At 42.6% G+C, this 27,817-nt stretch overlaps 1 protein-coding gene across 13 annotated transcripts in view; it reads left to right on the top strand.

Moving 5' to 3' along the window:
• Positions 1–27,817, top strand: part of CACNA1B (calcium voltage-gated channel subunit alpha1 B) — a 253,949-nt gene that overhangs the window by 46,360 nt on the left and 179,772 nt on the right. The window lies entirely within an intron of this gene.

The following is a 27,817-nucleotide window of genomic DNA, read 5'->3' as shown; positions in this document are numbered from 1 at the left end:
TTCAGTTTTTGTGCATTCTGGCCAGTGTTTGGTGGTGACACTTTTTTATTTTAGCCATTCTGATAGGGGTATAGTGACACATCACTGGTTTTAATTCGCATGTCCTAACAGTGAGTGGCGTTGAGCATCTTTCTGGACTTATTTGCCATCTGTGTATCTTTGGTGAAACGTCTCTTCACATCTTTTGCCCATGTTCTGTTTGAATTGTTCTTTATATATTCTAGGAACTGGTTCTTTGTCATATATATGGTTTGCAAATATTTTCTCCTAGTCAGTAGCTTATCTTTTCATACTTTTCACCTGGTCTTTCATGGAACAAATGTTTTTAAAATTTGATTGAGTCCAGTTTATCAATTTATCCTTTTGTGGATTGGGCTTTTGGTGTCAACTGTAAGAACTGCCTAGTCCTGAATCCTGAAGATTTTCTTTTTTTTTTTCTAAAAGTTGTATTGTTTTATATTTTACATGTAAGTTTACAATCTATTTTAGGTTAATAAAAGTGTGAGGTTTTTGCCTGCCTGCCTGCCTTCCTTCCTTCCTTCTTTCCTTCCTCCCTCCCTTCTTTCCTCCTTCCCTCCCTCCTTCCCTCCCTCTTTCCCCTCCTCCTTCCTTCCCTCCCTCCCTTCCTTCCTGTAGCTCCAACACCACTTGTTGAAAAGGCTGTATTTCCTCCATTGAATTGCCTTTGTACCTTTGCCAGAAATCAGCTGGGCATATTTATGTGGGTCTATTTCAGGTCCACGTGTCTTTCTCTTTGCCAATACCACGTAGTCTTGCTTATTGTAGTTACCTATATGTTTTGAAGTCAGGTTAGACTGATTCTTTCCATGTTATTCAGTTTGGGAGAATTGACATCATTACTATGTTGGATGTTCCATGTCCAATCAGAACATGTTATTTCTCTTCATATATTTAGATCATGTTTGATTTATTTCATTAGCATTTTGTAGTTTTCAGCATACAATATACATTTTGTTAGATTTGTAGCTATTATGTTTTCTTATTTTTTTTGAATGATTCTAATGTGTTTTGAGCACCCCTGGAGAAACTGGTGTTCTAGTACTAGAGTGTCCAGCAACCCTGCCCTCACAGGGGATGAAAGGAAGCGGACCTTGGTGTTGACAGTGTACCCTTCATGGGATACTTGGATTACTTGGCAGGCAGCCAGTGCCTGGTTGTCCCGCCTGTGACCAGGGGGTTCCTGATACAGGAAGCTTGTTTATACTGGCAGACATCCTTGTGGCTCTTGTCTGACCCGTGTCTGGTTTGTGCCTGACCAGCATTGCAGTGTTGGGAGCCCATCCTAGTTCCCCAGGGAAAACCTGGCCAAGGGTAGCCCTGGTTCTTCAGATGGAAGGCACACATTCAGTCACCACCACAACAGGAAATAAGTTCAACGATGTATTACCTACAGATCGGCAGGGAGGGCACCGTGAGTGGGGAGCGCCATCCTCCCTCCCCAGGTTATCTGAGGCAGTAATGAAGAGTCAGAGAGGTACAGGGGGAGGCAACTGGCCATGCTAGGGAATAGGGTGTGGGTCCCTTTAAATTTGTGGGCGAATGCCTGAATGGTCTGTTTAAAGGAGGCAGCAGAAATGTGGAGTCTGCTAAGTGGGAGAGATGCCTCTAAGTTCTTATCTCTGGCCACATTTTGGGTGTGGTGTTCGAACACCTAGGCAGCAACCTTTGCTGTGTTGTTCCCATTAGAAAGTGGTATTGTATTTTAAATTTCAGTGTCCATGTGTTCATTGCTAGTATATAGAAATACAATGGGCTTTTGTATGTTGATCTTGATCATTCAACCTTACCAACTCCCTTATTAGTTCTGGGAGATTTTTTTGTAGATTCCTTGGGATCTTCTATGTTGATAATCATACAATTTGCAGACAGAAACAGTTTATTTCTTCTTTTGGATCTGCTTTTTTTTTTATTGTGCTAAAATACAGATAACATAAAATTTACCATCGTAACCTTTTTTTTTTTTTTTTTTTTGAGATGGAGTCTTGCTCTGTCGCCCAGGCTGGAGTGCAGTGGTGCAATCTCGGCTCACTGCAAGCTCCCCCTCCTGGGTTCATGCCATTCTCCTACCTCAGCCTCCAGAGTAGCTGGGACTACAGGCACGCGCCACCATGCCCAGCTAAGTTTTGCATTTTTTTTTTTTTTTTTAGTAGAGACGGGATTTCACCATGTTGGCCAGGATGGTCTTGATCTCCTGACCTCATGATCCACCCACCTCAGCCTTCCAAATTGCTGGGATTACAGGCATGAGCCACTGTACCTGGCTTCCTTTTTTCCTTTCCTTTTTTTTTTTTTTTTGAGACGGAGTCTCACTCTGTCGCCCAGGCTGGAGTACAGTGGCACTATCTTGGCTCACTTGCAAGCTCTGCCCCCTGGATTCAAGCGATTCTCCTGCCTCAGCCTCCCGAGTAGCTGGGATTACAGGCACCTGCCACAGTGCCCAGCTAATTTTTGTATTTTTAGTAGAGATGGGGTTTCACTATTTTGGCCAGGCTGGTCTTGAACTCCTGACCTCGTGATCCACCTGCCTCAGCCTCCCAAAGTGCTGGGATTACAGGTGTAAGCCACTGCGCCCAGCCACCTCCTTCCTTCTTAAGGCTGAGTAATATTCCATTGTATGACATTTTGCTTATCCATTCCTCTGTCAATGGACCATTGGGTTGCTTCCATGTTTTAACTCTTACGAAGAGTGCTGCCATGAACATGGTTGTATAAATATCTCTTTGAGACCTTGCTTTCAATTCTTTTGGGTATATACCCAGAAGTGGAATTGAGGGATCATATGATAATTACATTTTTAAGTTCATGAGGAACTGCTGTATCGTTTTGCACAATGGTTGTACCATTTGACATTCCCACCTTTTGGTGGGAATACACATGCATTTCCATTTCTGCACATCCTCACCAATACTTGTTAATTTCTGTGTTTTTGATAGTAGCCATTTTAATGTATGTGAGGTGGTATCTGCTTGTAGTTTTGATTTGCATTTCTTTAATGATTAGTGATGTTGAGCATTTTTTCTTGCACTTATTGGCCATTTGCATGTCTTCTTTGAAGAAATGTCTGTTGGAGTTCCTTGCCCATTTTTGAATCTGTTGTTTTGGTTGTTGTTGAGTTTTAGGCATTCTCTGTATATTCTGAGTATAATCCTTTTCAGATATATGATTTACGATTTTCTCCCATTCTATGTGTGCCCTTTTTACTGAATTGATGGTGTCATTTGATGCACAACATTTTAAAATTTTCATGCAGTCTAGTTTGTCTGTTTTTTCTTTTGTTGCCTTTACCTTTGATGTCATATCCAAGAAGTCGCTGTCAAATCTAATATTGTGAAGCTTTTGACCTATGTTTTCTTTTAAGAGTTTTACTTTTTTTAGGTCTCACATTCAGGTCTTTGATCCATTTTTAGTTAATTTTTGTATATGGTGTTAGATAAGGATCCAGCTTTCTTCTTCTTCTTTTTTTTTTGAGACAGAGTTTTGTTCTTGTTGCCCAGGCTGGAGTGCAATGGAACCCGCCTCCTGGGTTCAAGTGATTCTCCTGCCTCAGCCTCCTGAGTAGCTGGGATTACAGGCATCTGCCATTACGCCTGTCTAATTTTTGTATTTTTAGTAGAGACGGGGTTTCTCCATGTTGGTCAGACTGGTCTTGAACTCCCAACCTCAGGTGATCCGCCCACCTCGGATTTGCTGAAAAGACTGTCCTTTTACCATAAAATGGTCTTGACGCTCTTGTCAAAAATCATTTGGCCATATATGCAAGAGTTTATTTTGGGACTCTGTATTCTATCCCCTTGGTCTGCGTATGTCGATCTATGTGCGTCGCCTTATGGCACTGGCTAGAAACTTCAGCATTATGTTGAGTAAGAATGGTGAGAGCTGACATATTTGCCATGCTCCCAATCTTAGGAAAAAGCATTTGATCTATCACAATTAAGTATAATGTTAGCTGTACGGTTGAGTTGTTGTTTTTTCTTTTGAGGTAGATGCTGTTTATCAAGTTGGGGCAGTTCTACTCTATTCTATTCTTACTTTTCTGAGAGTTTTTGTTTTGAATGGGTGTTGAATTTTGTCACATGTGTTTTCTGCACTGATATGATCATGTGAGTTTTCTTCTTTAGTCTGTTAATATGGTGAATTACATTGATTTTTGAATATTGAACCAGCCTTGCATTCCCAGAATAAATCCCACATGGTCATGGTACCTAATTCTCTTTATGTGTTGCTGAATTGTATTTGTTAGCATTTTTACTAAGGAGTCTTACACTTATATTCATGAGAGATTTTGATCTGTAATTTTCTTGTCTTGTCTTTGTTGTTGTTGTTGAGACGGAGTCTTGCTGTGTCACCAGGCTGGTGTGCAGTGGTGTGATCTCGGCTCACTGCAATCTCCGCCTCCCAGGTTCAAGGGATTCCCCTGCCTTAGCCTCCCAAGTAGGTGGGACTACAGGCACCCACCACCACGCCTGGCTAATTTTTTGTATTTTAGTAGAGACAGTGTTTCACCATGTTGGCCTGGATGGTCTCGATCTCTTGACTTTGTGATCTGCCTGCTTCAACCTCCCAAAGTGCTGGGATTACAGGCGTGAGCCCCACCGTGCCTGGCCTATGATTTTCCTTTTTTTGTATTGCCTTTGTCTGGTTTTGGTATCAAGGTAACACAAGCTTCATAAAATAAATCAGGAAGTATTTATTCCTCCTCTGTTTTCTGGAAGAGATTGTATAGAAATGTGTTATGTCTTTTAAAAATGTTTGGTAGGATTCTACTGTGAAACTCTCTGGGCTTAGAAATTTCTTTTTGGAGATCTATTTTTTAAATAACACTTTTGCTGCAATATAATCTGTGTACCATAAAATTCACCATTTTAAAGTTTACAGTTTACAGTTCAGAGTTTTTTGTATGTTCAAAAAGTTGTGCAGCCATCATTGTTATCTAATTTTAAGCATTTTCATTAACCAAAAAAGAAGCCCTGTATCCATGAGCCATCAGTCCCTATTTCCTTATTCCCACAGCCTCTGGCAAGCACTAACCTTTCTGTCTCTGTAGATTTGTCTATTCCAGACATTTTATATAAATGGAATCATATAATCGGTGGCCTTTTGTGTTTTTACATCCACGATGAAGCAAGTATTGGTATTTTTTTGTCAAGTATGATTTCGTTGTGTATTTATAGCATATTTTGTTTATATTTCATGAGTTGATGGACATTTAGATATTTCCACTTTTAAAAATTATGACTAATGCTGCTATGAACATTCTTGCACAAGTTTTTGCAAGGAATATGTTTTCATTTCTCTTGGGTATGGACCTAGGATTGGAATTACTGGATCATAGAACTCTGTGTTTAACCATTTGAGGAACCACCAAACTGTTTTCCATAGTGGCAGTACCATTTTATATTTATACCAGCAGTGCACAAGGGCTCCAGTTTCTCTGCATCCTGACCAGCATTTGTTGTCTGTCTGAAATTTTAACCATCAGGCCAGGAGTGGTGGTTTATGCCTATAATCCCAGCACTTTGGGAGGCTGAGGTGGGAGGATCACTTGAGCCCAAGAATTCGAGACCAGCCTGGGCACCATAGCAAGACCCTGTCTCTACAAAAACATTAAAAAGTTAGCCAGGCATGGTGGTGTGTGCCTGTAGTCCCAGCTACTCGGGAGATTGAGGTGGGAGGATCACTTGAGCCCAGGAGCTAGAGGCTGCAGTGAGCCAGGATAGCGCCACTGCACTCTAGCCTGTGTAACAGAGGGAGACTCTGTCTTTAAAACAGTAATAATAAAACTAAAAAATAAGGCAATTTTCACCATCTTAGTGGGCATGAAGTCGTATTTCTGTTCAGTTTTGACTTGCATTTCTAAAGTGACTTATTTTTATTTTTGGGACAGGGTCTTACTGTGTCACCCAGGCTGGAGTACAGGGGCATGGTCATAGCTCACTGTAGCCTCAATTTCCTGGGCTCAAGTAATCCTCCCACCTCAGCTTGGGAGAGTAGCCAAGACCACAGGTGCACACTGCCAAGCCTGGCTAATTTTTAAATTTTTTGTAGAGATGAGGTCTTCCTGTGTTGCCCAGGCTGGTCTCGAGCTCCTGGGCTCAGGCGATTCTCCCTCCTCAGCCTCCGAAGTAGCAAGGACCACACGTGCATGCTACCATGCCTGGCTAAGTTTTTAAAACTGTTTTTTTTTGTAGAGGTGGGGTCTTGCTATGTTACCCAGACTGGTCTTGAACTCCTGGCCTCAAGTGATCCTCCCACCTTGGCCTCTCAAAGCTCTGGGATTACAGGCATGAGCCACTGCACGCAGCCATTGTTGAGCATCTTTTATGAGCCTATTCATCACTTGTATATCTTCTTTGAAGAAATGTCAGCTGGGCGCAGTGGCTCACGCTGGGGGTTTAGATGATTATTTAGACTTCCTTCTTTTGTGAGGTGGACATGTAGGTCTATATGTTTTCCTCTGGCACTGCTTTAGCTGTGTCCTGCAATTTGATGTGTTGTCTCTTCACTTTCATTCAGTTCAATGTATTTTTAAATTCCCTTGAAATTTCCTCTTTGACCTATGAGATTATTATATAGAACTGTCTTGTTTACTTTGTGTTTGGAGAGTTACCTGTTATCTTTCTGTTATTAATTTCTAGTTTGATTCTATTGTGGTGGGAGAATACACTAAACTGAAAGAATTTTAATTTTAAATTTGTTGACGTTTGTTACATGGCTCAGAATATGGTCTATTTTGATATTTATTTTGTGGGCACTTGGAAAGAATGTATATTCTGCTGTTGTGTGCTGCATGTACAGATGTTGATTGATTCTTTTGGTTGATGGTGTTGTTGAGCTCTTTTATATCCTTGCTGGTTTTCTGTCTATTCTACAAATTGTTAAGAGAGAGGTGTAGAAGTCTCCAGCTTTAATTGCAGATTTGTCTGTTTCTCTTTTCAGTTCTGTCAGTTTCTGTATCACTTATTTTGCAGCTCTGTTGTTGAGTATACACATATTTAGACTTGCTATTTTTTTTTGATGGATTGACCTTTTTATCATTATATACATGTTTCCCTGTGTCTCGGGTAATTTTGTTTTACTGGGAGGTTTGCTTTATCTGATATTAATCTAGCCACTCCAATTAAAAAAAATTAATCTTTGTATAAATCTTTTTTTATATTTTTACATTTTTTTGGAGACAGTCTCACTGTCACCCAGGATGGAGTTTAGTGGTGTGATGGTGTGCAATCTCAGCTCATTGCAGTCTCACCCTCCCACACTCAAGGAATCTTCTACATTAGATGGTATTATCTGGGGAGGGTCTTGACTACGAGTTGTCCAGGTTCTTGGCGGTTTGAACAAAGAATTGCACAAGATGCACAAAGCAACAAAGGAATGAAGAAATGAAGAAATGAAAGCACAGATTTATTGAAACAAAAGTACATTCCATAGTGTGGGATCGGGCTCGCGTAAACGGCTCAAGAGCCCTGGTTACAGAATTTTCTGGAGTTTAAATACTCTCTAGAGGTTTCCCATTGGTTAGCTGCTTACACCCTGTGTAAATGAAGACCAGGCCCTCTACCATTCTGATTGGTCATGGGAGGCGACCAGTCAGGTACTTTCCATTTTTCGTCTGTGATACAGTGGAATGGGGGGCGTTGCAAAGGGAGTAGCCTCTTCTTTTGTTACTTGGATGTGGAGAGGTGGAGTTTTCCTTTTGATTTAGTTCTAGGAAGTCAGCACAAATCGGCCTTAGGTTCCCTGCCTCCAGACCCTATTCTCCTGCCTCATTTCCCCCGAGATGTGATCCCCATCATCTTTATAGGAGGCCGAGGGACTGATGGTTTTTTCTTCAGTAACTGCTTCATGCTGATTTGGGCACAGTTCCTACCTATTGGGGATCATGGAACTCTCACCCTGCTCTGTCTAGTGGAGACATAGTAGTTGCTGGATGGCCAGGGGTGGTGTCTTTACCTGGAACTGGCTGGAAACCTTGTCTCATGATCATCTGAAGCTTGATGGTCTCTGGGCGAGAGGAAATGAATTTGTTTAAGAGATTTAATGAACATGGTCCAAAAACCAAGGCAAATATAGTCATTAGTGATGGGCCGGCTAGAGGAAGGAGCCATGCACCTCAACTTAGCATTTCTGACCAGGAGCCCCATGACTCAGCTGTTGTCGTATCTTAGGGGCCCAGTCAGCTAATTTCCAGGCGGCATCCCTTACTGATCCTGATTAGTTGACATAAAAACAGCATTTTTCCTCTAGAAAAAGACATAAGCCACCTTTTTAAGCAGTTAGGAGATCCAGTCCCCTTCAATTCTGCAAAGTGACTGCTGCCAAGGAGTCTGTCTGATTTTGTATGGCGACGATACTTTGGGCAGTGTCTTCTGAGCTTTCCATAAAATCTTTGGACAAGTTAGTGATAGGATAGGGAGATTGCAAGCCTGCTAACTCCCATTTCTACTCTTGCTGTTCTTCCTAACCCAACCAAAAGGGGTGTGAGTTGGATGGCTCATTTGTGTCTGGTGGTTGCAGTTAAAGGTATAGTGAGGAATTGGTTGTTGGGAGCTACATTAATTTTGGGAGCTAAATAACAAGTTACAGGTTCCAGTCCAGTTGGCTGGTAAATCTAAGTAGGAACTGGTCCCGCACAGGAAAAAGGCTCCTTGTTTTTCAAGACAGAACTTGTTTTCTATGGTGAACACATGGGCTAGCTTGTTGTTTTCACTTTCCCATATGGTTGAGGTCTCTGGTAAGGTGGCCCCGGTTAAAGGCTGGAAGGGATCTTGGGAAGTATCTTGAGTTGCCCCAGCAGTTCTCTTTTCCCAGTGGAGGTAGTTAGGCTTAGTGTCCAGTAACAATCACCCAGAGGTATTTTCATACTGGGGAACCAAAAGGCAACTAGACGTCTCAGGATTAGTACATTCTTCACAAGGGAAACCGTGAATGCAGCTAGTGGGCCTGCCTCAACCGTACTTAGGCTGTCCATCCTTTAAAGCCCTTAACCAGGGATGGTTTCCATGAAAACCGTACAGGTTATCTAAATGATGCGGTTCGGGTAACTGTATAGCTTACGTAATCGAGTGAAGGATTAACTTCCAGGGAGTAGTTGCATTGATGACTTTATTTTATCTTTACTTTTATTTATTTATTTATTTATTTATGATTATATTTTTTGAGATGGAGTCTCTCTCTGTCGCCTAGGCTGGAGTGCAATGGTGCGATCTCAGCTCACTGCAACCTCCACCTCCCAGGTTCGAGCAATTCTTCTGCCTCAGCCTCCTGAGTAGCTGGGACTACAGGCGCGTGCCACCACACCCGGCTAGTTTTTTGTATTTTTAGTAGAAATGGGGTTTCACTGTGTTAGCCAGAATGGTCTCAAATCTCCTGACCTCATGATCTGCCTGCCTCGGCCTCCCAGAGTGCTGGGATTACAGGTGTGAGTTTTTTGTATTTTTAGTAGAAATGGGGTTTCACTGTGTTAGCCAGCATGGTCTCAAATCTCCTGACCTCATGATCTGCCCGCCTCAGCCTCCCAAAGTGCTGGGATTACAGGTGTGAGTCACCGTGTCCGGCACATTGATGACTTTTCAAGGTTCCAAGGACCAGACCAGAATTTTCGCTTCTGTTAATACAAAGTGGCACCTGGAATTTTAGCTCTGTGTACATTTATATTGGGCCCAAATTGGTTTCTGAGGGGATGCAACTCCAAAAAGGTTGCTCAGATGGGATTGGAGTAGGTTTACTGCTTATCCTGTCATTGTAACCCTTGTCATTTCCATAATTTTGAGTTCATGTATGTCATCCAGGCTCATTAGTTTGAAGAGAGTTCCTCCTTTGTAGTTAGGGTGATAGGTCATTTCCTTAAGGGCCCAAGATTGGGCTGGGATCAGGATGGCAGTATATTTAGATGATGATGGAGATAAATAAAACCAACAGTCCTTTGCCAGGGCTGGGCTGGTGGTATTTAAGTCTTTGTGTTAAATTTAAAGTTCTTAATAAATACCCAGAATCTACTAATTGCTGGAGGGGTAAAGGGAAGCTCTGTTGTGAAATAAAGCTGATTGCTAGTAAGACATGGTTCCTGTATACACAGGCTGTGGGTGACCATTATGGATCAAAAAAAAAAATTACTTATTTGTTATTTTGTCCTATAGAATGGGAACTTCAGGGGGTGGATACCTATGATGTCAGGAATGCTTGTTATAAAAATGAATTGAAACACTTGGTTAATTATTACAAAGGAAGTGATTCCATCCATTTTGAATAAAACAAATTGTAAAAATATAAAAAATAGCTACCAATATCCAGCTTACGATAAGTATGCAACAAAGACACCAAGGAAAGTTGGTAGGCATTTACTTATTTTTCGGCTGTCTTTTAAACAGGTACTTCACTGTTCCCACAGGTTCACAGGTGTAGTGGCTGATGGGAGCTTCAGGTTCCAGGTCCAGGGCTTCAGTTATTGCAGGCTTGACCCTGGAAAGATGGATCCCACTACCTAATCCTAGTACTTTGACCACAGAAGGGTTGTCCAGCACCACTGAAAATGGTCCCTTCCATTTGGGTTGCAGTAGTTGAGCAGGTGATCCCTCTTTCCATGTTTTAACAAGTACCTGATTTCTCATTTTGGAGATCATGGCAGACGGGAGGCAGGACTAGGTTGCAGTTCCCACTCGGATGGCCAGAGCAGCCTGTGGAGGATTGTATCGTGAACTTTTGCTCCAGAATGACTGCAGAAATAAATCAGGAAAGCCGAGAGAACCCATAGACCCTCTGAAGGAAGCGGATTGCTCCAGCAGGACCTGGGAGATACCCAAAATACTGTGCTGGTATCCACAGCTGAGAGACCCACAGACAGTTCATATCACAGGACTCTGTGCAGACAACCCCTAGTACCAGCCCAGAACCTGGTAGACTTGCTGGATGGCTAGATCCAGAAGAGAGACAACAATCACTATAGCTCAGCTCTCAGGAAGCCACAGCTCTAGGAAAATGGGGAGAGTACTACCTACATCAAGGGACCACCCCATGGGACAAAAGAATCTGAACAACAGCCTTGAGCCCTAGACCTTCCCTCTGACAGAGCCTACCAAAATGAGAAGGAACCAGAAAACCAACTCTGACAATATGACAAAACAAGGTTCCTTAACACCCCGAAGAAATCACACTAGCTCACTAGCAATGGGTCCAAACCAAGAAGAAATCCCTGATTTACCTGAAAAAGAATTCAGAAGATTAGTTATTAAGCTAATCAGAAGGCACCAGAGAAAGGCAAAGCCCAATTTAAGGAAGTCAAAAAATGATACGAGAAATGAGGGGATAAATTTTCTTTTTTTTCATTATACTTTAAGTTCTAGGGTACATGTGCACAACGTGCAGATTTGTTGCATATGTATACATGTGGCATGTTGGTTTGCTGCACTCGTTAACTCATCATTTACATTACATATTTCTCCTAATGCTATCCCTCCCCCATACCCCCCACCCCATGACAGGCTCCGGTGTGTGATGTTCCCTGCCCTGTGTCCAGGTGTTCTCATTGTTCAATTCCCACCTATGAGTGAGAACATGCGGTCTTTGGTTTTCTGTCCTTGCGATAGTTTGCTCAGAATGATGGTTTCCAGCTTCATCCATGTCCCTACAAAGGACATGAAATCATCCTTTTTTATGGCTGCATAGTATTCCATGGTGTATATGTGCCACATTTTCCTAATCCAGTCTATCATTGATGGACATTTGGGTTAGTTCTTAGTCTTTGCTATTGTGAATAGTGCCACAATAAACATATGTGTGCATGTGTCTTTATAGTAGCATGATTTATAATCCTTTGGGTATATACCCAGTAATGGGATCACTGGGTCAAATGGTATTTCTAGTTCTAGATCCTTGAGGAATTGCCCACTGTCTTCCACAATGGTTGAACTAGTTTACACTCCCAACAACAGTGTAAAAGCATTCCTATTGCTCCACATCCTCTCCAGCACCTGCTGTTTCCTGACTTTTTCTTTTTTTTTTTTTGATGGAGTCTCACTCTGTTGCCCAGGCTGGAGTACAGTGGCATGATCTTGGCTCACTGCCACCCAGGCTGGAGTGCAGTGGCATGATCTTGGCTCACTGTCGCCCAGGCTGGAGTGCAGTGGCACGATCTCGGCTCACTGCAGGCTCTGCCTCCTGGGTTCACGCCATTCTCCTGCCTCAGCCTCCTGAGTAGCTGGGACTACAGCCACCTGCCACCACGCCTGGCTAATTTTTTGTATTTTTTAGTAGAGACGGGGTTTCACCGTGTTAGCCAGGATGGTCTTGATCTCCTGACCTTGTGATCTGCCCGCCTCGGCCTCCCAAAGTGCTGGGATTACAGGCGTGAGCCACTGCGCCCGGCTGTTTCCTGACTTTTTAATGACCGCCATTCTAACTGGTGTGAGATGGTATCTCATTGTGGTTTTGATTTGCATTTCTCTGATGACCAGTGATGATGAGCGTTTTTTCATGTGCCTGTTGGCTGCATAAAGGTCTTCTTTTGAAAAGTATCCTTTGCCCACTTTTTGATGGGGTTGTTTAATTTTTTCCTGTAAATTTGTTTAAGTTCTTTGTGGATTCTGGATATTAGCCCTTTGTCTGATGGGTAGATTGCAAAAATTTTCTCCCATTCTGTAGGTTGCCTGTTCACTCTGATGGTAGTTTCTTTTGCTGTGCAGAAGCTCTTTAGTTTAATTAGATCCCATTTGTCTATTTCAGCTTTTGTTGCCATTGCTTTTGGTGTTTTAGTCATGAAGTCCTTGCCCATGTCTATGTCCTGAATGGCATTGCCTAGGTTTTCTTCTAGGATTTTTATGGTTTTAAGTCTGACATTTAAGTCTTTAATCCATCTTGAATTAATTTTTGTATAAGGTGTGAGGAAGGGATCCAGTTTCAGCTTTCTACATATGGCTAGCCAGTTTTCCCAGCACCATTTATTAAATAGGGAATCCTTTCCCCATTTCTTGTTTTTGTCAGGTTTGTCAAAGATCAGATGGTTGTAGATGTATGGTGTTATTTCTGAGGCCTCTGTTCTGTTCCATTGGTCTGTATCTCTGTTTTGGTACCAGTACCATGCTGTTTTGGTTACTGTAGCCTTGTAGTATAGTTTGAAGTCAGGTAGCGTGATGCTTCCAGCTTTGTTCTTTTTGCTTATGATTGCCTTGGCAATGTGGGCTCTTTTTTTGGTTCCATATGAACTTTAAAGTACTTTTTTCCAATTCTGTGGAGAGAGTCATTGGTAGCTTGATGGGGATGGCATTGAATCTATAAATTACCTTGGGCAGTATGGCCATTTTCACAATATTGATTCTTCCTATCCACGAGCATGGAATGTTCTTCCATTTATTTGCATTCTCTTTTATTTCGTTGAGCAATGGTTTGTAGTTCTCCTTGAAGAGGTCCTTCACTTGAGGGGATAAATTTTCAATGAAATAGAATGCATAAATTAAAAACAATAAAAACTTCAGGAAACAATGGATGCACTTAGAGAAATGTAAAATGCTCTGGAAAGTCTCAGCAATAGAATTGAACAAGCAGAAGAAAGAACTTCAGAGCTCGAAGACAAGGTTTTTGAATTAACCCAATCTAACAAAGGCAAAGAAATAAGAATAAGAAAATATGAACAAAGCCTCCAAGAAGTCTGGGATTATGTTAAATGACCAAACCTAAGAATAATTGGCGTTTCTGAGGAAGAAGAGAAATCTAAAAATTTGGAAAATGTATTTGGGGAAATAATCAAGGAAAACTTCCCTAGCCTTGCTAGAGACTTAGATGTCCAAATACAGGAAGCTCAGAGAACATCTGGGAAATTCATTGCAAAAAGGTAATCTCCCAGGCACATTGTCATCATATTATCTAAAGTTAAGATGAAGGAGGCTGCGTGCTGTGGCTCACACCTGTAATCCCAGCACTTTGGGAGGCCAAGGTGGGCGGATCACCTGAGGTTGGGAGTTTGCGACCAGCCTGACCAACATGGAGAAACCCCGTGTCTACTAAAAATAGAAAAAATTAGCTGGGAATGGTGGTGCACACCTGTAATCCCAGCTACTCGGGAGGCTGAGGTAAGAGAATCGCTTGAATTTGGGAGGCGAAGGTTGTGGTGAGCCAAGATCGCACCATTGCACTCCAGCCGGGGCAACAAGAATGAAACTCTGTCTCAAAAAAAAAAAAAAAAAAAAAGACAAAGGAAAGAATCTTAAGAGCTATGAGCCAAAAGCACCAGGTAACCTATAAAGGAAAATCTATGAAATTAACAGCAGATTTCCCAACAGAAACACTACAAGCTAGAAGGGATTGGGGCTCTATCTTCAGCCTCCTTAAACAAAACAATTATCAGCCAAGAATTTTGTATCCAGCAAAACTAAGCATCATAAATGATGGAAAGATAGTTTTTTTCAGACAAACAAATGCTGAGAGAATTCGCTACTACCAAGCAAGCACTACAAGAATTGCTAGAAGGAGCTCTAAATCTTGAAACAAATTTTCAAAATACACCAAAATGGAACCTCCTTAAAGCATAAATCCAACAGGATTTATATAACAATAATAATTTAAAAAACCCAAGGTATTCAGGAAACAAGTAGTATGATGACTAGAATAGTATCTCACATCTCAATATTAATGTTGAATGTAAATGGCCTAAATGCTCCACTTAAAAGATACAGAATGGTGGAATGCATAAGGATTCACCAACCATCTGCTCCCTTTAAGAGACTCACCTAACACATAAGACTCATAAACTTAAGGTAAAGGTGTGGAAAAAGACTTTCCATGCAAATGGACACCAAAAGCAAGCAGGAGTAGCCATTCTTATATCAGACAAAACAAACTTTAAAGCAACAACAGTTAAAAAAGACAAAGAGGGACATTATATAATGATAAAAGGCCTTGTACAACAGGAAAATATCACAATCCTAAATATATATGCACCTAACACTGGAGATCCCACATTTATAAAACAATTACTAGTAGACCTAAGATATGAGATAGACAGGCCAGGCACAGTGGCTCACGCCTGTAATCCAGCACTTTGGGAGGCTGAGGTGGGTGGATCACCTGAGGTCAGGAGCTTGAGACCAGCCTGGCCAACATGGTGAAACCCTGTCTCTACTAAAAATACAAAAAATTAGCCAGGTGTGGTGGCAGGCTCCTGTAATCTCAGCTATTTGGGAGGCTGAGGCAGGAGAATGGCGTGAACCCAGAGGTGGAGGTTGCAGTGAGGCAAGATAGTGCCATTGCACTCCAGCCTGGGTGACAGAGCGAGATTCTGTCCTAAAAGAAAAAAAAAGAGAGAGAAATGAGATACACAGCAACACAATAATAGTGGGTAACTTCAGTACTCCACTGACAGCACTAACAGGTCATCAAGGCAGAAAGTCAACAAAGAAACAGTGAATGTAAACTATACCCTGGAACAAATGGACTTAACAGATATTTACAGAACATTCTAGCCAACTACAGAATATATATTCATCAGTGTATGGAACTTTCTTCAAGATAAACCATATAAATTGGCCACAAAATGAGCCTCAATAAATTTAAGAAAATTGAAATTATATTGGGCACCTTCTGAGACCACAGTGGAATAAAACTGGAAGTCAACTCCAAGAAGAACCCTCAAAACCATGCAAATACATGGAAATTAAATAACCTGCTCCTGAATGATCACTGGGTCAAAAAATGAAATCAAGACGGAAATTTAAAAATTCTTCACACTGAGGCCGGATGCGGTGGCTCACACCTGTAATCCCAGCACTTTGGGAGGCCGAGGCAGGTGGATCACGAGGTCAGGAGATCGAGACCATCCTGGATAACATGGTGAAACCCCGTCTCTACCAAAAATACAAAAAAAAATTAGCTGGGCGTGGTGGCAGGCGCCTGTAGTCCCAGCTACTCAGGAGGCTGAGGCAGGAGAATGGCATGAACCCGGGAGGCGGAGCTTGCAGTGAGCTGAGATCACGCCACTGCACTCTAGCCTGGGCGACTGAGCAAGACTCCGTCTCTAAATAAATAAATAAATAAATAAATAAATAAATAAATAAAATAAAATTCTTCGAACTGAATGACAGTAGTGATGCAACCTACCAAAACCTCTGGAATACAGCAAAGGCGGTGCTAAGAGGAAAGTTCATAGCCCTAAACACCTACATCGAAAAGTCTGAACGAGCACAAGCAGACAATCTAAGGTCACACCTCAATGAACTAAAGAAACAAGAACAAATCAAACCCAAACCCAGCAGAAGAAAGGAAATAACCAAGATCAGAGCAGAACTAAATGAAACTTAAACAAAAAAACACAAAAGATAAATGAAACAAAAAGCTAGTTCTTTGATAAGGTAAATAAAATTGGTAGCCCATTAGCAAGTTTAACCAAGAAAAAAAGAGAGAAAATCCCAAGAAGCTCAATTAGAAATGAAATGGGAGATATTACAACTGACACCACAGAAATACAAAAGATTTTTCAAGGCTACTGTGAACACCTTTACCCATGTAAACTAGAAAACCTAGAGGAGATGGATAAATTCTTGGAATGATACAACCCTTCTAGCTTAAATCAGGGAGAATTAGATACCCTGAACAGACCAATAACAAGCAGTGAGATTGAAATGGTAATAAAAAAATTACCAACCGAAAAAGTCCAGGACTAGATGGATTCACAGTAGAGTTCTATCAGACATTCAAAGAGAATTGGTACCAATCCTATCGACACTATTCCATGAGATAGACAAAGAGGGAATCCTCCCTAAATCATTCTATGAAGCCAGTATCACCCTAATATCAAAACCAGGAAAGGACATAACCAAAAAAGAAAACTACAAACCAATATCCCTGATGAACATAGATGTAGAAATCCTCAACAAAATACTAGCTAACTGAATACAACAGTATATCAAGAAGATAATTCACCATGATCACGTGGGTTTCATACCAGGGATCAGGGATGGTTTAATGTACTCAAGTCAATAAATGTGATACACCACATAAACAATTAAAGACAAAAATCACATGATCATCTCAATAGATGTGGAAAGAGCCTTCGACAAAATTCAGCATCCTTTATGATTAAAACCCTCAGCAAAATCGGCATACACAGGACATACCTCAATGTAATAAAAGTCATCTATGACAAACCCACAGTCAACATAATACAGAATGGGGAAAAGTTGAAAGCATTCCCTTTGAGAACTGGAAGAAGACAAGGATGCTCACTCTCACCACTCCTCTTCAACATAGTAAGGGAAGTCCTAACCAGAGCAATCAGACAAGAGAAAGAAAGAAAGTTTATCCAAATTGGGAAAGAGGAAGTCAGACTGTCGCTGTTTGTTTGCTGATGATATGATTGTTTACATAGAAAACCCTAAAGACGCCTCCAGAAAGCTCCTAGAACTGATAAAAGAATTCAGCAAAGTTTCCAGATACATAATTAATGTACACAAATCAGTAGCTCTTTTATATACTAACAGTGACCAAGCTGAGAATGAAATCAAGAACTCAACCCCTTTTACAATAGCTGCAAAACAAACAAAAAACAGAAAACCAAAAAACTTAGGAATATACCTAACCAAGGAGGTGAAAGACCTCTACAAGGAAAACTACAAAACACTGCTGTAAGAAATCATAGGTGACACAAACAAATGGAAACACATCCCATGCTTATGGATGGGTAGAATCAATATTGTGAAAATGACCATACTGCCAAAAGGAGTCTACAAATTCAATGCAGTTCCCATCAAAATACCACCCTCATTCCTCTCAAATTTGGAGGCATCACATTACCCAACCTCAAAGTATAGTATAAGGCCATAGTCACCAAAACAGCATGGTACTGGTATAAAAATAGGCACATAGGCCAATGACAGAATAGAGAACCCAGAAATAAACCCAAATACTTACAACAAGCAAAAAGATAAAAGTGGAGAAAGGACACACTATTCAACAAATGGTGTTGGGATAATTGGCAAGCCACATGTAGGAGAATGAAACTGAATTCTCATCTCTTACCTTATAAAAAATCAACTCAAGGTGGATCAAGGACTTATCTAAGACCTGAAACTATAAAAATTCTAGAAGATAACATTGGAAAAACCCTTGTAGACATTAGCTTAGGCAAGGACTTCATGACCAAGAACCCAAAAGAAAATGCAACAACAACAAAAAAGATAAATAGCTGGGACTTAATTAAATCAAAGAACTTTTGCACGGCAAAAGAAACAGTCGGCAGAGTAAACAGACAACCCACAGAGTGGGAGAAAATCTTCACAATCTATACATCTGAGAAAGGACTAATATCCAGAATCCACAATGAACTCAAACAAATCAGCAAGAAAAAAAATCCCATCAAAAAGTGGGCTAAGGACATGAATAGACAATTCTCAAAAGAAGATATACAAATGGCCAACAAACATGGAAAAATGCTCAACATCACTAATGATTAGGGAAATGCAAATCAAAACTACAATGTGATACCAGCTTACTCCTGCAAGAATGGCCGTAATAAAAAAATTTAAAAATAATAGATATTGGCATGGATGCGGTGAACAGGGAACAGTTCTACACTGCTGGTGGGAATGTAAACTAATACAACCAGTATGGGAAACGATGTGGAGATTCCTTAAAGAACTAAAAGTAAAACCACCATTTGATCCAGTAATTTCACTAGTTAGTGCCTACCAAGAGGAAAATAAGTCATATGAAACAGAGACTTGCTCACGCATGTTTACAGCAGCACAATTTGCAATTGCAAAAATGTGGAACCAACCCAAATGCCCATCAATCAACCAGTGGATAAAGAAACTGTGATATATATATGATGGACTACTACTCAGCCATAAAATGGAATGAATTAGTGGCATTCACAGTGACCTTGATGAGATTGGGACTATTATTCTAAGTGAAGTAATTCAGGAATGGAAAACCGAACGTCGTATGTTCTCACTCATAAGTGGGAGCTAAGCTGTGAGGATGCAAAGGCATGAGAATGACACAGTGGACTTTGGGGACTCAGGAAGAAAGGGTGGGGTGAGAGATAAAAGACTACAAATTGTGTGCAGCATACACTGCTTGGGTGATGGGTGCATGAAAATCTCATAAATCACCACTAAAGAACTTACGCATGTAACCAAACACCATCTGTTCCCAATAACCTATGGAAATAATTTTTTTTTTTTTAAGTACCTTGTCTCCTGGCCTGATTTTGGGTTGCTGGTTAGTTGCCAGTATGGGGAGTCTTTGAGTTTCAAACTTTTTTTTTTTTTTTGAGTTTCAAACTTTTGTAAAGCCTGCTGAAATGGTCCCAGGTTAACTAGGTATTTCACTAAAGTGGCTGTTTCTGGATCAGTATTTAGATCATTAGTTAAAAATGGCCTCCTGTATAACATTTCATATGGGCTCATATTAATTTTTGCTCTGGGGAAACTATGGACTCTTACAAGAGCTGTGGACAGCAAGTTGACCCAAGTTTCTGATGTTTCCTGACATAGCTTAGCTAACACCCATTTTAGAGTTTGATTAGCTCTTTCCACTTTTCTAGAGGATTGAGGCCTCCATGCTGAATGCAAATAGTATTTGATTCTGAGAGCCTTAGCAACCCCTTGAATTATTTGAGAGATAAAGAACGAGTCATTATCACTTTGGAGGCTTTGAGGTAACCCAAACTCGGGAAATAGTTCTTTGAAGAACCTTCACAACTTCATTGGCCTTCTGTGTTTTGGTGTAGGGTAAGCTTCAATCCAGCCAGTAAAGGTATCTGTAACCTGCACGGACCTTGGGGGACTGAACAAAGGATGACGAACGCGGGAATAAAGATAAAGACAAAGACTATATTTGGAAGAAGGAGTCAGGGGGCTCCTTGCTTCTAGTGAACAAGGGCCCTGAGCTTTACACAGCCCTCCGTATTTATTAGGCAAAAGAGATAGCGAGAAGAGGAGGGGGTGGTTGTCAGCAGGCAGTTTGATTCACAGCAGGCTTGCAAGACCGCATTCTTTGAACAATAGGCTCTAGATGTCCCAGTAGGTAACCGCAATGAGCACGGCGCCAGGGAGTGATTGCCCTCAGCAAACCTCCTGGTTGCAGGCACAGTCATGAGTTTGCCCACATCCTGCTTTCATGATAAACAAGTTTGCTGTTTGATCATATAACCTCCAGTGGAATACTGAGTTGGTCATGTCTCTCTGGCCTTCAGCTCCCTACAGGTATCTATTAGTACTAACAAATCTTGTATCCTCTACAGGCTGACATTGTCCTTATGGCCCTTTGGGTTTCCTTTGCGTGCTCTTTGGGCATTCAGGGCATTGCCAGTGATGGCTGTCATAATTTTTGCTTGCCATTTTTCTTTACTCTGTTCCCCTTTTCCTTCCTTCATGATTGTTATACATCATGAAAGCAATATCAAGAAGCTGATTTTGATTAGTCTGTGGGCCCATCTGTAGCTTTTGGAGCTTATATCTAATGTCTGGGGCAGATTTGATTAGTATATTTTTTAAAGGCTTCCTCCAGTCTGCCATGAAACATGGCTGGATTTTCCTTCTTGCCCAGTGTAACCTCCTTTACCGTATCATAATTTACTGCCTTATTCTCTTTCTCTTCCTCCAAGGAGAGCCTCAAGAAACTTAGCCTGGTGGTTCATTCCCTCGGGTGTGTTATAGTCCTAATTAGGATCAGTAATGGAGACTATGTCTGGGCCTAAGTGATTGCCCTGAGAGTTTCAAGGAAATAAGTCATCTGCTTCCTGGCGGGCAGCCTCAAAGATTTGTTTCTTTTCCAAGGGGCTGCAATAGGTTGCTAGAATGAATTGAACATCTCCCCTGAGAGATCAAAGGCTAAGGTCAAAGTTTGGGACCCATCTCCGAATTCCTAGGGTTCTCAGAATAGCTTCCTAGCTTTTCTGTATGTTGTTTTATATCAGTTATAGAAAAGGGGGACTGCACTAGGACTGGCCCCTCAGCTCCTGCTACTTCCCTAAGGGGTAGCAGGGCTGGAGGGGGAGTTGAATAGATTGTTTCTCTCCAAATATGAGGAGGACTTAGTTGGAACCCTGAATTTTGCTCTTGGGTTAGAGCCTCAGGAGCACTTGGCAAGGAGTTATACAGGGATGGTTGCACTTCCCTCTGAGAGACAGGTGGCCTTTGTAAAAGGGGGTCATCTACAATATCTAGTTCTGCCTTAAGACCTTCCTTTTCAGGGCAGGTTCCAGGACTTTTGCAGATTGTTGGGTTTTGGTATAGGGCCATGAAGACCTGTACGTATGGGATTTCTGACAATTTACCCTGCCTTTTGCAAAACAGGTCTAATTGCAGGATGGTGTTGTAATTAAGACTTCCCATGACCACCAATTATTCCTGGCTGTCCAGCTGATATTGGGGCTATACAGTATTATAGTAGAAAATCAGACGTTTTCTCCTTAGATTGTCAGGGTTCAACTGATTCCAGTGGTTGACGATGCAGCCAAGCAGGGAATCAGAGGGAATGGATGGAGAGTTGCCCACAGTGGTCTGGAAGAGAGAAGAGGACTTTCAAAAGTGGAGGTCCTACTAGGTGACCCAGATTTTACCTGGGGTGGCCATCTGGAAAAACTCTGGGTCTTGTCTGCGGTTCCCAAGGGCATCCCCACCTCTGGGGCCCCATCTTAGTTTGTCAGATATGTCTGACCTTAGATGGGTGCCAGCACCACTTTGGAACGGTTCCCTTCACAATCAGTGGCCCACTATGAGTTTCCTCTTGTCCCTGGCTGAAGGCCCCGACTTCTAGCATCCTTATAATTTGATAAGGCCAAGCTTTTAACTTCAGCCAATATGTTCATACACAGAATCTCTTTTACAATTAATTTTCATAAGCCTACAACTTGTTCAAACCTTTGGATTTTTCCTATACCACTTAAAACAATCCTTTAACCCTCTAAACTTAGGCAACATAAATTATACAACATTTCTTGCATAATTTCACTTTCACAAATCTTTTTCACGACTTACCCAGATCATCTACGACATGCTTGGACTTTGTGACTTGTCCTAAACATCCCTATTTTATTTCTTTACTTTTATTATTATTATCATATTCCAGGCTGGAGTGCAGTGATGCCATCACAGCTCACTGCAACCTCTGCCTTCCAGGTTCAAGCAATTCTCCTGCCTCAGCCTCCCAAGTAACTGGGACAACAGGCGTGCATCACTGTGCCTGGCTAATTTTTTATATTTTTAGTAGAGACAGGGTTTCACCATATTGGCCAGGCTGGTCTCGAACTCCTGACCTCGTGATCCACCTGCCTTGGCCTCCCAGAGTGCTAGCATTACAGGTGTGAGCCACTGCACCCAGTCATATCCCTCTTTTAAAACAGCAGTCATTTTACTTTAGGACAAGAATTTACCATACAAGATGCCTTTTTATATAATATAAAATCTCTTTTATGTATAACCCTTGCATAGCTAGGGGGCTAAGTAGGTTTCTTTTGTCCTTAGCCAGTCGAATAGATCAAGTAAGAGAAGGGAGGTCAAAATGCCTAGGAGACATTATCTTTTGTCTTTACTAGCTAACTCTACAGGAGAATTTAGCATAAGAAAAGAGGGTTTAAGTTCCCTGAAATGTGTGAATTCCTCCTTGACAAGCTGCCACTGCCAATTGTGTCACACGTAGGGATCAGGGAGTATAACCAGGAAAGACAGAAAAGAGTCCTTCCCCCTTCCAGGCAGGGCAGCTATCCCTATCATTCCTCGGCCTTCAGGTAACACTGGAGAGTGGCCCCAGCGAGTTGCCCTCAGTTACTGGGGAGCTACTAGGAAATGACTGCTGAAAAACTGAAAAAAAAAAAAAAAAAAAAAAAAGGAAAAGGACTCAGGTCCCTCATGTGAACCAGGCAGTGGTGGTCATGTGCTTCCATATGGATACCTTTCAGTCTCTCCGTAGAGTGGCCCCAGCCAGAGACCTGCAGTTGCCTCCATGCTTAGGTGCTCTGTCAAGTGTCCTGAGTTGGAAAGAGAGACAGAAAATGCTTCCCCTGTATGGAGCAGAGAGGAAAAGGGAAAATGAGAAGAAAAATAACTCCCAAACTTTGGGCTTGCCTCCTGGCTGGCTTGCCAAAATACGTTACCAGGGGAGGGTCTTGACTATGAGTCATCCAGGTTCTTGGCATTTTGAACAAAGAATTGGACAAAATGCACAAAACAACAAAAGAATGAAGCAGTGAAAGCACAGACTTATTGAAAGTATGCTCCACAGAGTGGGAGTGGGCTCAAGCAAGTTGCTCAAGAGTGTTAGTTACAGAATTTTCTGGGATTTAAATACTCTCTAGAGGTTTCCCATTGGTTACTTGGTTACACTCTATGTAAATGAAGACTGGGCCTGCTACCAGTCTGATCGGTTGCAGGAGGCGACCAATCAAAGGCTGAAGTGAAGTTATAAAGTTAAACCCTATGCTAATGAAGACTTGGCCCACGAGCAGCCTGATTGGTTGTGGGAGGTGACCAATCAGAGGTACTTTCCATTTTTTCATCTGTGACACAGTGGAAGGGGGGTGGGCCACAAAGGGAGTAGCCACTGTTCTTCTGTTACTTGGGTGTGGAGTGGTGTTTTCCTTTTGATTCAGTTCTAGGAAGTCAGCACAAATCGGCCTTAGGGTCCCTGCCTCCAGACCCTATTCTTCTGCCTCAATAGTACTATAATTTTTGCTTCATCTGTCAAACATAATTTAAAAAACTCAAAAGGAGAAAGAAATCCAGTTACCTATATTTTTACACTTTCCATTTTTCTTCCTTCCTTCCTAATAGTGATTCAATTTTTACTCATTTCCTTTCTGTTTAGAGACCTTTCATTATTCATTTTTTCTTAGGAGAGTTCTGCTGGTGACAAATTCTCCTGGTTTCCCTAGTTTTTCATTTGAGAATGTCTTGATTTCCCAAAGGATATTCTTGGTGGGTATAGGTGTCTGGGTTGACAGTTCTTTTCTTTCAGCACCTGAAAAATATTATGCCACTTCCTTCTGGCCTCCATGGTTTCTGATGAGAAACCATTTGAATTGTTTTCCCCATATAGGTATGGTATCATTTTTTTTCTGCTGCGTTCAAGATTTTTTCTTTGTCTTTAGTTTTCAGAAGTTTGGCTATAATGTGTTTGTCTGGGGTTTGCTGAGCTTCTTAAATCTGTATGTTTATGTCTCTTGCTAAAGTTGAGAAGTTTTCAGCATTCCTTTTTTTTTTTTTGAGATGGCGTTTCACTCTGTCACCCAGGCTAGAGTGCAGTGGCACAATCTCGGCTCACTGCAAACTCCGCCTCCCAAGCTCAAGCGATTTTCCTGCCTCAGGCTGTGGAGTAGCTGGGATTACAGGCATGCACCACCATGCCTGGCTAACGTTTGTATTTTTAGTAGAGACAGGGTTTCGCCATGTTGGCCAGGCTGGCCTCGCACTCCTGACCTCAGGTGATCTGCCTGCCTTGGCCTCCTGAAGTGCTGGGATTACAGGTGTGAGCTACCACGCCTGGCCGTATTTCTTTAAATACTGTCAGCTTTGTCCTTTTTCACCTGTCTTTGGTGCTCTGATGACATGAATATCAGATCATTTGTTATAGTCTCATGGGTTTTTGAGGTTCACTTTTCTCTCCTTATCAGAATGGATAATTCTATCGTTCTTTGTTTTCTTACTGTTCACTGATTCCTTCCACATCCCCTTCATTCTCTTGTTATGCCTTTTCATTGAGATTTTCGATTTTTTTTTTAGCTCTAAATTTTCCCTTTGGTTCTGTAATCCAAAAAGTTATCAGAGACAAGTCTCAATCAATTCAGAATTTCATTTTGGCAAGGTTAAGGACATGTCCAGAATAAAAAAAAAACACTTTGGAGAAAGGTATTTGGTGTGTTTGTGGTGTGTGTTGTGTCTGGTGTGTGTGGTGTGCATGTGTGTGTGTCTGGTGTGTGTGTGGTGTATGTGGTGTGTGTAGTGTGTGTGGTGTATGTGGTATGTGTAGTATGTGTGGTGTATGTGGTGTGTGCCTGTATCTGGTGCATGTGGTATGTGTGTGGTGTGTGTGTGTGTGGTGTGTGCATGTGTGTGTGGTGTGTGCACTTGTGTCTAGTGTGGGTATGTGGTGTATTTGTGTCTAGCATGTGTGGTGTGTGTGTCTGATGTGTGTGGTGTGCGTGTGTTTGTGGTGTCTCTGTGGTGTGTTTGTGTATGGTCTGTGTGGCATGCATGTGTATGGTGTGTGTCTGTTGTGTGTCTGGTGTTTGGTGTGTGTATGTGTGTTGTGTGTGTGGTGTATACATGTGTGTAGTGTGTGTGTGGGTGTGAAGTATGTGTGTAGTGTGTGTGGTGTGTGTGTGGTGGCTGTGTGTCCAGTGTGTGTGTATGGTGTATCTGTGTCTGATGTGTGTGGTGTGTGCACGTCTGGCATGTGTGGTGTGTATGTGGTGTGTGGGGGTGTGTGTGTGTGGTGTGGTGCATGTGTGTATCTGGTGTGTGCGCTTGTGTGTCCTTTGTGTGTGGTGCACATATGGTGTGCATGTAGTGTGTGTGTGTTTGGTGTTTGTGGTGTGTGTGCTTGTGTGTCCAATGTGTGTGTATGGTGTATGTGTGTCTGGTATGTGTGGTGTGAGTGTGTGTGGTGTATGTATGCATGTGTGTGGTGTGTGTGGTGTGTGGTGCATGTGTCTGGTGTGTGCACTTGTGTGTCCTGTGTGTGTGGTGTATGTGTGTCTGTTGTGTGTGGTGTGCATGTGTGTGGTGTGTGTGCTTGTGTGTCCAGTGTGTGTGTATGGTGTATGTGTGTCTGGTTTGTGTGGTGTGTGTGTGTGTGTGTGTGTGTGTGGTGTATGCATGTGTGTGTCGTGTGTGGTGCATGTGTGTGATGTGTGTCTGTGTGTGATGTGTGTCTGTGTGTGTGTGTGGAGAGGGAGATTTATCATGAGGAACTGGCTCATGTGATCACAGAGGCTGGCATGTCCACATCTGTGGTTCTGCCTGGCGGGCTTGTGTGCTGTCCACACATGGAGAGCTGATGATGCAGTTCCCGATGGCGGTGGCCTGCAGAGGTGAAATCCAGAGGCACCTGCTGGAGACTTTTCCCTTACCCAGGGGAGGGTTGGTCTTGAATGTGGGTTGAATGAGGTCCACCCCACATTACAGAGAGCAGTGGTCTTCACTCTGTGGATTAAAGTGATAATCTCATCTCAGAGCACCTTTTTAGAAGTATCTGCAAGGTACTGTCAAGTGTACTTGACCAAGTATCTGAGTACCCCGTGGCCCAGCTAAGTTGACACAACACTAACCATCACAGCATCTAAGAAATCTGTGCTCTTCCTGGTTCTTAGTATGACGAGTGAGTTTCAGTTGAAAACTGGCCATTTTTGGCCTTTCGGCACGGGACCTTGGATCTCAGTTAAGCATTCTGCGTTGGCTGTCAGGGAAGGAGGAGGGCTGCTGTCTTGTTGCCGGTGAGTGCAGAAGTCTAGGTTCCCCACTTGGCCTCTGTTGACTTATGGTAGCGTGTTCTCCTTACTGCTGGGCGGGGGTGGCCGGTCTGGCTCCCCACCATGCCTCAAGGGAACTTTCCTGGCTGGGAGGGTTAGAGGTGCCTTGTTCTTGTTCTCCACGTGGTTTCTGCACACTGTGTGTGGGTGGGCAGCTTCGTGACTGCTGGATGGTGGTAAAAGTCCTGGCTGCACAAGGCCCTTCTGATAGCTCCCTAGCTGCAGGGGGTGCCCCTACTGCCTGTGTAAATGGAAGTCAAGGTGTCCCGTGTGGTCTTCACTAGTACCGCGGAGGTGGGCTTGGGCTGGGGGGCCGTGATAACCCCTGCTGAGGAGGAACGTCCCACTTCCTACTTGGCTTTCTCTGACAGCACCCCATGGAGGGTGAGGGGATTTGGATGCCTCATTGCAGTCTAGGTGCTCCTCTGGGTCTTTGCTGGAAGGGAGGGATGGAGATGGAGCCAGCGTTTTCCGTGAGTTGTCTGAGAGCTCCCTGTCCTGCTAGGCTGCCTTGGTTAGGGAGAGCTGGCTTTTGCTGGTACTTTTTTTGGTCGTCTGTGCCCCTTGGGCATTTCCAAATTTTAGGCTTCATCAGCTCCAAATGTGGGATATAAGAGGCAAGAAGAAGACCCCAGAAACACACCTTATATCCTGGGGTCCTAGCTAGTCTGCCCTATTTTCTCCATCTTTCAGAGTCATTCTATGTTTGCTTTATGAATAATTTTCAGTATGTTAATTCCACTTAGTGGGAACAATATGGCAGAGTATGTCTGCTCCGTCTTCCCAGAAGTGGAAGTCCTGTTTTTTAAGATGAGAGGAATTAGAGCCAGTTGGCTACTGATGGGAACACTCCACTGGGGAGGGAAATTGCGAGAGCCAAGTGCTTGAGCAGGTGAGAGGGGCTGAGGCTACAGCAGCGATATCTCCTTTTTCTCAAGAAGGGAGGGCAGGTTTGAGGGTGTGCTTGTGGGAAGTTGGTGGCTTTGGTGGTCACTCAGTCCACAGATCTGAGCTGCATGTGAGTCTGGACAGAGGTGTGGTCTAGTGGTTTATGTTCTAGGAACATGAACTGCAGCTGGAGCTGAGATTCTGAACGTCACTTCTGGTTTCGGATCCAGGAATCTCAGGGGCCAGCCTGGAATCAGTGTCCGAGGGTCAGGAACCACGAGCTTCAGTCCATGCAGGGGTGGAGGCTGCAAATATGCCAGGGTGGCAGACACTGGAGGGCAGGAATGCCAACAGCAGCACCTGGAGATCAGCGCCCGCTGCAGGGCAGTGCCCCGACTGTCCTCCTGCCTCTGTCTTGGTGGAGTCCATCCCATGTCTTGTGAACTGCCTCTGAAG

The sequence above is a fragment of the Pan paniscus genome, chromosome 11, assembly GCF_029289425.2.
Source record: "Pan paniscus chromosome 11, NHGRI_mPanPan1-v2.0_pri, whole genome shotgun sequence".
In the NCBI taxonomy this organism is placed as follows: domain Eukaryota; kingdom Metazoa; phylum Chordata; class Mammalia; order Primates; family Hominidae; genus Pan; species Pan paniscus.
Note: the sequence above shows the minus strand (reverse complement) of the source record. Positions and strands in the feature narration are given on the sequence as shown.